At 40.0% G+C, this 10,537-nt stretch overlaps 1 long non-coding RNA gene across 1 annotated transcript in view; it reads left to right on the forward strand.

The window, feature by feature from the left end:
- Positions 1 to 10,308, forward strand: part of LOC115286582 — a 67,459-nt gene extending 57,151 nt beyond the window's left edge. Inside the window, exons 3-4 of the long non-coding RNA XR_003906149.1 lie at positions 6,926 to 7,621; positions 10,060 to 10,308. This is a non-coding gene — a long non-coding RNA (uncharacterized LOC115286582). The remainder of the gene's footprint in view (positions 1 to 6,925; positions 7,622 to 10,059) is intronic.
- The last annotated feature ends 229 nt before the right edge of the window (positions 10,309 to 10,537 follow it).

Raw genomic sequence — 10,537 nt, forward strand, 5'->3', positions numbered from 1 at the left:
TGTATATATGCAAAATAAAAAAGATCCATAAAAGTAAATTAAATATCTAAAATTTTCAATTCAAAGATGGATACTATTAATGCTTATTATCCTATACGTTTTTACTATACATTTGTATATCAGAAGTCAGTCTCCAAGTATCTTTAGGTCTCCACAATCTTCTCACATTAGACAAAGATGGTTTGATCACTCAGATCACATGTTTTAAGAAAACAAGAATTTCACCAAATAAATATATTAAAACATTATCTGTTTACCCTTGCTTGCCCTTCACCCCAAATCCCTGCTTCTGTCATACCGTGTAGCCCATTCTCTTCTCTCCCTACAATTTCTGTTCTATTTTTCTACTTTTGCCCTAAAATGGACTTTATCCAATTTCTTGACTATATACATAATTATATCAAGACTATCTTATGCAGCAGATTTCCTGGAAGCATGAAGAAGGATTCCATAATTATTAGCTGGCACAGACAGTAGTATGTGAGCATCATTCTGATAATATTTCTTCAGCAACAGGGAATTTGTGTCTGGCTCCTGGTCTGCTCTCTCTCTCTGCCCCTAAACTTGGCTTGCTGCCACCACCTTGCTTTATCTCTGTCTGGAAAAACTTCTCCTTCTTTCCTGTTGCCTGAAAAGAGCAAAAAAGAATATTCTTATTTCTTTATTATGAAGAGACATGTATTTCTTTTTCTCCAACTCCAAACAAGGCTCAGGTATGAACATAACATTGAACAACTAGGCACACATGCACACAAATAAACAAACAAACAAGCAAAACACAGCAAAAACTTGTCAATTTGAGGTTTTTCTTTTTTATATTAGACTTAATATCTTGGCAACAGTGTTAACACAGAGGTATTTTCTCTACACCCCTTTGTACATTGAATCATACATAATTAAAAGTTATGCAATTTTGGGGTGCCTGGGTGGCTCAGTCGGTTAAGCGTCCAGCTTCAGCTCAGGTCATGATCTCACATTCATGGGTTCGAGCCCCGCATCGGGCTCTGTGCTGACAGCTAGCTCAGAGCCTGGAGCCTGCTTCAGATTCTGTATCTCCCTCTCTCTCTGACCCTCCCCTGTTTCCACTGTCTCTCTCTGTTTCTCAAAATAAATAAAGAACATAAAAAACTTTTTAAAGTTATGCAATTTTTAATAGTTGTACGGCACTCCATTCTGTAGCTGTATCAAAGTTAAATTTAGTATTAATTTATTATTCTGCTTAAAATTCTTTTTCTTTTTTCCCCTAATACTCCCTATATTTGATGAGAATCTTTTTTAATACAACTTTGTCCTGCTTATTCCTGAAAAAGTCAGGAGTAGTCAGTAAAGATTTCCATGTGTTCTGTCTAGAACATTCTACAGTCATCTGTGTCCTTTGTTGCCCCTGATCTACTTTATAATGGTGTATGCTGTAGAAAATAGTTAATAATGTAGATACACTTTTTTCTGTAGAAATAAAAATGAATTTGTGGAATGAAACTGAGTTTTATTCTGTGGAAACTGATCAGTTTTACATCTCTTTGTAAATTAATTTAGGCTTTTTTGATGCCCTGAATATATGTGTTCTCTGCATTCTCCTTTAAACCAGTTGTAACATCTTATTTATTCCTTCATTAATAATGACATGAATATAATCTTGTTATATATTCATTTTATATTCATCAGATAGTTGCAATTTTACCTTTCCTTTAAAAATCTTTTAATATTCCCCTGTGGTAAATTTCTAGATGTTAAAATACTCAGCCAAATATTATAAATGTTATTGCTATGGTTTTTGATGTGTACTGCTACATTTTTCTTCAGAAATATCTTATTAGTTTATACTCTCTACAACAGTACATGAGATTACCTTTTTAAAAAAAATACTGTTGACATAAATTTATTGTTATCTTCATTGTCATCCTCATTATCATCACCATAATCTTAGGATACTAATATGGAATAAAGGGAATTTTATGGTTCTATTAAGTTATATACTTTGTTTCAGTAAAGTTGAATATATTTTGAATACTTCTCCATTATCCCACCCTTCTGGTTTCTATTAAAGAAGACTTTTCTCTAATACACCTGTTCTTACCTACCATTTACTGCTCTCATGGAAGTACAAGGAGTTAATTATTTGGTTGGAGACAATTTTGTGCTCAAATTTCTCAGTTAGGTAGAGCCAGTGGGACAAAAACTTTCACCTTCTTCGCTTGGGCCAGTGCCAGGCAGTGACCTGGATAAATGTGATGCTCTTTAGACATGACCTCAGGTGAACCTTCCTTTGTTTTAGACGAGGTACTGGGGAGACAGCAAGCTCTTTCTACCTCCTTCAACCTCACATATCAATAAACCTGCTGATTTTACTGTCTTTTGTCTTAAGTGATTCAGATGATCCTGCTTTTTGTTTATGTATGTGTTAGTCATTTCCCTTTATCCATGAAATACCTACCTATGCATATTGTTTGCATGTTTTGTTCTTGAGATGTGTATATTTTTCTTTGTGATTTGCAAGAACACTCAATATAATATTGATAACTCATGTCTATCATGTTTTTTAAATATTTTCCTACATTTTGTGCTATGCATACACACAATCACATACTCACATATATGTTTACTGTTTTCTTTTTCAGTGAAGTATCAGGTTTGTGCTCATCCTAAACTACAAGTTGAAGTGGGTTCTGTCAGAGATTGGGGTGGTCCCTGTTTGAATTTCTTAGGGAAGAGTGTCAAGTTATTTTAACATTACTTCCTCAGATAAAAGGTACAGTATCTTATGTGCATTAGAAAAATGTTGTAAATTTTCACCACAGGAAAAAATTATATGTGCTAATGGATGTTAAGTAGACTGTGGTGATCATCATGGAATATATACAAATATCAAATTATCATGTTATACAACTGAAATTAGCATAATGGTATATGTCAGTTATATCTTAATTTAAAACAAAAGATGTTACAATTGAGAGCTTTTGGGTCTTGAGAAATAGCCATTGGGAGCCCTCTATTGGGCACTCCTGTCCTTTGTCTACAGGGCCGTCAGGGCAGGCAATAACCTGGTCAGAGCATTATTGTTCTGGGCTCCCTTGTGGCTGTGACTTCTGGTGCCCAAGGTTACTGCACTGAAAGTGGTAAGGGCCAATATCTCACCACTGGATTATCCTTACCTCCAGGACTGTTCTGGTAGGCATCATAGGACACTATTGGAATTGTGTGGGATTCCCCCCGCCATTTGGATTCATAATGATTTACTCATGTGGCACTTTATTAACTGACCAACATTCCCCAAATTCAGCCCCATGTCATGAGCTATTCTCTGGAGATCTGAGAATGTGACCACGCTCTTCTCTGGTTTCTAGTGATAATGTAGATATTGCCTTTAGGTTTTATATGTGTTCAGTGAGGCTCATAAGGAAAATAAGATGAAGAATAGATAAATGCACGTATTCCAGCTACCATCGTTGCTAAAATGTCTTCTATCACCAGTAACAATTTTGATAGGGACCAAAAGTTTGAACAGGTTGGAATTTAAGTGCAAAGGCAAACCTGCCCTTCTGTGCTCACAGTGTCTGGTCCTCCTGTCCTCCCCAAGCACTCAGGGGCAGGTGACAGTCACCACGGCTTATAGTGTGAGGGAGCCAAGGACTAGTTCTGGCCAGGAGCATGTGAGCATTAGTGACAAATGTCACTATTGGGGGGAGAGCTGCCTCCTTTCTGGAATGGATTTTGCATGTGTGAAACGTCAACTTCTGTTGTGTAGGTCTGAGGTTTGGTGGTTGTTGCTTACTACAGCATGATCTAGGCTTTCCCAGGCTTATGCTCAAAACTTCTCTTTTCATGTTTCCCACTCTGCTGTGAAGTGAGGATAAAACAGGCAGGAGTTTTATGCAAGTGAACAGGTGGCCTACACCTGAGAAATTATACAGGTAGAATTGAACCCCCTAAGAGGGAACAAAGGTAACAGGATGCTGCCATGTAGGGTTTCCACAGATACCTTTCCCAAAGATCTGGAGCCTGATCCAGTTTCCTTTCATTGGGTGCATTTAAAGTGATTTAAATCTGTTCTAACATTCTGATACAAAAACTATTTTATCAGTGATTAACAATTGCTAGAAATTAGTGGGAAAAGACCTAACTTTATCCATGTGTCTGAAGTACCTGTGTTAGGTAATCAGGTTTGTGGAAAGGAGTGGGGGTGGGGAGATCTAAGTCCATCTAAGTCCCCTGAGGAAAGCTTGCCTTATCTCTAGGCACTGACTCTTACTAGACTATTACTTTTCCAAAATCAGATCTCAAAAGCTCACTGCACACATCAAACACTATAGGCCAAGGCCAGCAATGATATCTAACATTGGTGTTGAGGATCATCACATCATGAAGGAATAAGAGATGTAGACCAAGAGACCTAAATCACCTGTGGGGATTTGGACAAACCTTCCAAATTGGAAACTGGTTTAGCTTTGGTGTTCTTACTGAAAATCCCTTCTAGACAAAGTATTCTGGTTTTGGATGGGTTGCTCTGCAGTGGTAGCTTAACTTGCAGCAAGCATGTACCCACTGAAGTCCAACAGCAGCCTGGAAATGCACATGCCAGATTGGGGGGAGGGAGTGAGGGGCAGGCTTCTCATGAAAAGACACTGATTGTCACTGCCCATAGGCTACCAGGCCCACTCTGGCTGCGTTTTGTCAGCTCTCTTTACACTCAATATACTCTTAGGTTCTGCACTTTTCAAGACTGCAGTAATTTATCTTGTGCACAGAAAGGGTATAAAATGGGAACTAATTAAACTAGAACTACTCAATTAATGAGAAACTAACAGAGAAAATCACTGTAGTTTAGAGCTTTTTATGGCCACTGCATCAACACACATTTCTTTTCCTGCATGACCCACATTCACTGGATGGGTGTCATTCCACTAATTATTTATTCTGTGTGTAACCACTGCAGGCTGAAGAGAATGTTGCATCATGCTTTTATCTTTAAACCGTAGGTCTGAGTGTCCCTTTCATTCAATGTGAGTGCTCACTCCAATTTTCTTCAAATCTGGGTGAAGTTTTATAGTAAGGGAGTTGTTACAAAAGGAATTGGTAGATTAACAAAAGGCAGTGTTAACAGACATTTTTAGGGTTTGAAACCAAGCAATGAGATTTAGAATTTCCTTGAAAATCCCCAAAATGACATATTGAGAGTTTTATTTGAAAGTTTTATTTTCTAGAGGCGTTTGGGTGGCTCAGTCTGTTGAGGGTCAGGTTCTTGATTTCGGCTCAGGTTGTGATTTCATGGTTTGTCGGATCAAGTCCTGCATTGGGTTTTGCACTAGGCAGAAAGCCTGCTTGGGATTCTCTCCCCCTCCCTCTCTTCCTCTGTCCCTCTACTTCTCTCTCTCTAAATAGATTTTAGTAGGGTCTCCTCCCTAAGGAAAGAAAAAAAAAAAAAAGAAACCAAAGCCTCATGGCAACCTGACTATCTGCATACATGACAACATCCCTAATGACCTTGTAATATGAGACCACTTAATCAGACTACATGTTTGTGTATCACCACATATGGGAGACAAAGGAGTAAACAGTATATACAAAAATATGCCACGTGGTGTTTGGGCCTCAGTTCTTCCTGTATGAACCCAACTGAGTGGTGCTGGCATGAATAAAGTTGTTTCCTGGAAAGAAAAACCTCAGTGCATGACTCTCTGTGTGAGAATCCTGCTACAAAATAAATAAACTTTGAAAGATTTATTTACCAAATCTAATTTAAGTAAGAGAATCACTATGCCCATCCAGAGATTGGTATCTCAGAAACTCTAACGACAAGAATACAGACTCAGAAGTAGAAAAGACACTGGCCAGTAACACAAGAAACAGAGGACACAGCCAACAACAAGAGAATGGGCTCTAGAGCTGACCAGAGCTTTGATTTCTGCCAGCTCTGGCACTCACTTCCTAGATGCTCTGAGCTGCTTGATTTCTCTGTGTCTGTTTTTTTTCAGCTCTAAAAGGGATGAACGATACATCCCTCCTAAGGTTGTTATAATGGTTAGACAAGCTGATGTGTTTAAGTATGCACATATCTGGCACATATTCATGCTATATTGGCCAGGGCAACTGTCTTTGAAGAAAGTCATGACAAATTGACATACAATTGACAAATGTGATGTCTGATAAAGGTGGCCCACAAGAATAAAGAAGAATGGGGTTTTTTTTTGCAACTTATTGAGCTTCTCTACATTATAAATATTCACATTTTAAATCAACTCTTTGTCTCGATCCTTGGAAGGAATGTGTTCATGAGGATATTAACAGAAAAGGAGTTTGGATCCTGCACAGTAAGTTAGATTGGGAATGGTTGCCAAGAGGTATAAGAAATTCCTGCAGACCTCGTGAATACCCTTACAAATACATGACTCAGAGATGCTAAGGTGTGAGACAAGGAGGGAGGTTGGAGTCGTAATGCCCTGAGGTTATGAAAGGTGAAGGACATAGGGAGCAAGGAAAGTTCAAAGGCCTGAACTCAAAACCTGTCATAATGCTCCAGAGACAATGAGAAGTTTGCATTAAGACCATTTAATTCCTTCTCCTTTTTGAACATGAAAAATCCAGCTCAGACCCAGGAGTGTCATGGTGCTCTAATCTGACCTGGATTGGCTAAAGAATCTAAATGGGATAAGGAGATTTTGAAGGTGGCTTTCCAGGTGTGGGTCTTAGCTGCTGTCACCAATGTCAGCAAGGATATGGTCTTGACAGGATGAAATGATCTTTTATTGACATTGGCACCTAACTTTACTTGCTATTGTTTAATGGCAACCAGAGAAAACAAACAGCCTTTAGCAAAGAAGGCTTAACTATTAGTTAAAGATCTGCGGATTGTCAGTCTTTCATTTTAGATACTGAGAAAAATCCATTTATTCTTTCCTTTATTTGTCTGAACCTCTTCTCTCTTCAGGTATTCTGCGGAGCAGAAAGATCACAGAGATACCCTCTGTTCTAGAATAGAAGACGGCTAACAGAGACATACACAAACAGTAGACCAAGGAGGAAAGTGACAAACAATGTCAGCAGCTAATGTCAGTGATTACTTCCCACTAGAAAATAAGCTCCAATTATAGAGTACACGACTCTGTTACACCTCCACCACCAGTATGGACCATCTATCAGGCTCTGGTGCCAGATCTTCCCTGTTCCTCTAGCTCATTCCTCCCTTCCTTTCCCTTGCCCTTCCATACCACTTACTCCTCTTTTCCTTAATCTTTCTGTTTCTTCTCTCTCTTCTCTCTCCTCTTATTCTTCATGTTGATCTTTTTTTCTTTTTCTTTGTGCTCCAAGTTTTGGTAGGCAACCACTTATGCTCAAATTTTCTACTCTCAGAGGCATTTTAAAAGAAACATTATTAAAGAAATATCTTCTTGAACTTAGAGAATGAATGAGGAGATGAAGTCCTTCTTTCCCTTTTCCACCCTTCCTCCTCCCCCTCCTCCACCCTTCTTCATCCCCTTCCCCTTCCCTTCCTACTCCTCCTGTTCTCTCTCTCTCTCCCCACCCCACCCCTTGCCACCCACCCCATTAGAACAAGCCTTACAATCTTGTGCACTTCTTCTTGCCTACAACACTGACATCCATTCTGGATATGGATCTCCTAGAGGTAAGACTTCAGCAGGAGGATCAAGAAACCCAATTACAGCCTAAGTGATGTGATCCAGCCAGACCTAGCTGAGAGCCCACAGTGGGTATTTGGAATCAACCTGTGATTAGCCTGCCACTGCTACCCTTGTGCCTTTGTGACCCGAGAGTACCTCTCTTGGAGGTTTCAGGAAAAGGGACAATAAAACCTGAATTCTCTTACTGGAACAACATCCCAATGCTTCAAACAACCACACCTAGTCCCTAATAGCATTGAAGATGACAAGGGGAATCATAGACATCTAGGAAGAGAGATGGCGTGATACTCAAAGAGTATCTTTTCTTCATATTTACTGAGAACAAAGCCAGTAAGAAGGGGTGAGGCTTTCCAGGGAGGCCTTTAATTTAATCCTTAGCACATTTCCTGATCATGAGAGGTGGGTGCATGTTGCTGAGGAGATCCATATTGAGGTTATCTCAGTTATCATGCTATGGAAAAATTAACCGGGATGGGAATGACTGCACTCAAGAAGTAACAACTGAGCAAGAGGAAGAGGAAGCACAACCATATCCAATTTGAGCTCACTTTCCTAAACTTTGTACGGTCCATGAGTAAATAAAATAGGAGAAAATATTTCACAACCAACAAATCCCCAAGTATTAACTTATTATCTTTTATAAATGGAGGAAAGGAACGGGCTTTGTCTGGTGAATGCCAAGAGTGAAGAAGGCTGAAAGAGTCTGGACCCTCAAATAGGACTTCACCCTGGAGTGCAGATGGTGGTAGGGTCAGCACTAGCTGGTTATGGGTGCCAAAAGGATGCCTGGCCCTCTGCAGTGACCCATGATAACACCAAATCAGGGACAGCACTGAGGGTCTATGGCAGGGATATCGGGGTTACTGAGCAGGGTGGGTCACTGATGGGAGGAGTGGAAGAACTTAGTGTTGAAAGAAGGCAACACCCAAGAAGGGCCCCATCAACTTGGACACATGCTTCACCTGTTCATAGAGAGGGCTGTACTCCAAGTCAAGCAGACACTGGAAACAGGAAAGCCCTCAAACACAGGCAGTCAGCAAGCTTAGGGGTGGTAGAACAGGGACCCAAGGCCAGTACTGGATACCGGGGAAAGAGAAATGAGCCAGCATGTACTCCTGGATATTATGTATTGTGCTTCAGGTAACACAGAGGCTGCCTTGCAAGCCTTTTTCTCACAAAATCCTCACCAAACCAGATTGCACTGTTATACATTGTATTTTTCACCTGAAGTAACTGAGCTCAGAGAGTTTAACAAGCATCTGAGATTATTACAAGTACTTTAAGTGACATTCAAACTTGTTTGGACTCCAAAGCCTGTGCCCTTGCATCAGCACTCCTGAAGTTCCTTCTGCCTGCAGTCTAGATGGCTTCTGGGGACCAATGAGGGAAGAGCCTTTTCAGATAGGGAGACTTATTATCTGTCAGCACAAGAGTGACAATATCAACATACAGACAAGCAACTAGCAGTCAGTAAAAGCCAGTCTAAAAGCAAACTTCCAAGGCATAGTCTGTGCTGCAGCTCACATATCCTGCTGCTGGTCTGCTGGCCCACCAGTAGCAGCAAGCTCCCCAGCCCCTTTGAGCTCTCCTTTCTCAGCTGTTCCCAATCTTGGGGCCACATCTGGGCCTGAAGCTCTGCTAGCTCCCACCAAGTCTCTAGATTAAGCTTCTGAGACTCCTGGGCCAGGTTCAGACATAGTTCTCCATAATAAGGGCACCAGCTATTTGTTCCTCATCATTGAAGTTGGAGGCTTGGTGGTGGCTTGCATATCATCTTCATGGGTTCCAGTTCAGGAACAGGTTTCTGTCTATCTTTGATCTCCAACATTATGTCCATCTATCCTTCCCTACTCCTGAGTGTAGCTCTGCTAACTTTAGGTGCAACATCAGATGTGAGATAATAGCCACACACAGGCTGCCAATCAGCTTCCACAATAGCATACGATAGTCTCCATCTGTAATAAATTCCTTATTTCACATCACTCCTAATGGTTCTGATCCTTAGGTTGAGCTCTGACTGGCTTTATTTGTCACCATACACCTCTACAAAGAATCAGAGGGGCATTAGCAGAAAAAGAACTGTATATAGATGCTGCAAAGATTAAAAAATATGTAATGCAGGTGAAGACCTATCTCAGTGCCTAGCATATCATAAATTCTCAATAACTGAAGTTACAGTTTTGTCATTAGGAAGCTGGATTGGATCCTACCAGGGGTTTCCACAAAGGCAGAAATATTTCATAGTTTTTGGAATCTGAAAGCAAGATCAAAGATTCTCTGCACAATTCCCATGATAACGAGTTTAATTATGAACAATGGGAAGGATAATGCATCTGGATTGTTTACAGATAGCTAATCACCTAACATGCTAAATATAGCTACAGCTCTCTAACTGAAAGCTTTATTTGCTTCTTGGAAACAGATTGAAGACCCCACTGCTGGGCAATGTTGGTGAGAACAGCTGGAGCAAATGTTCTCCTCCTTGCCATGGAATGATAAATCACACCTGTCAATGAATAAAACATCCAGTGTCAGCAATCAAGCAATGGATTTTTAAGGAGTCTTCCCATTTATCAGTTCAGCTATTGATTACCTATGAAAGGTCCTTGCATCAGAGGGATAATAAATGGGAGAACTGAGCCCCAATACACAAGGCCATGTGGGTTCATAAGTTTCCTTCCAAGAACTTGATGATATAAAATTGTCCAAAGCACAAGGTGTTAGAGAACTAAATATATATATATGTGTGTGTGTATGTGTGTGTGTGTGTGTGTGTGTGTGTATAAATAAGCACACGTCATTGGATTTCTCATGACCGGTAACATATATAAATAGCAAGAAATTGATTAAAGGAGCCATGGCCAGTTGCCTACAAAGTATTCCTAGGATGTTGATAAAAT

Source organism: Suricata suricatta, chromosome 3 (assembly GCF_006229205.1).
Source record: "Suricata suricatta isolate VVHF042 chromosome 3, meerkat_22Aug2017_6uvM2_HiC, whole genome shotgun sequence".
Classification (NCBI taxonomy): Eukaryota; Metazoa; Chordata; class Mammalia; order Carnivora; family Herpestidae; genus Suricata; species Suricata suricatta.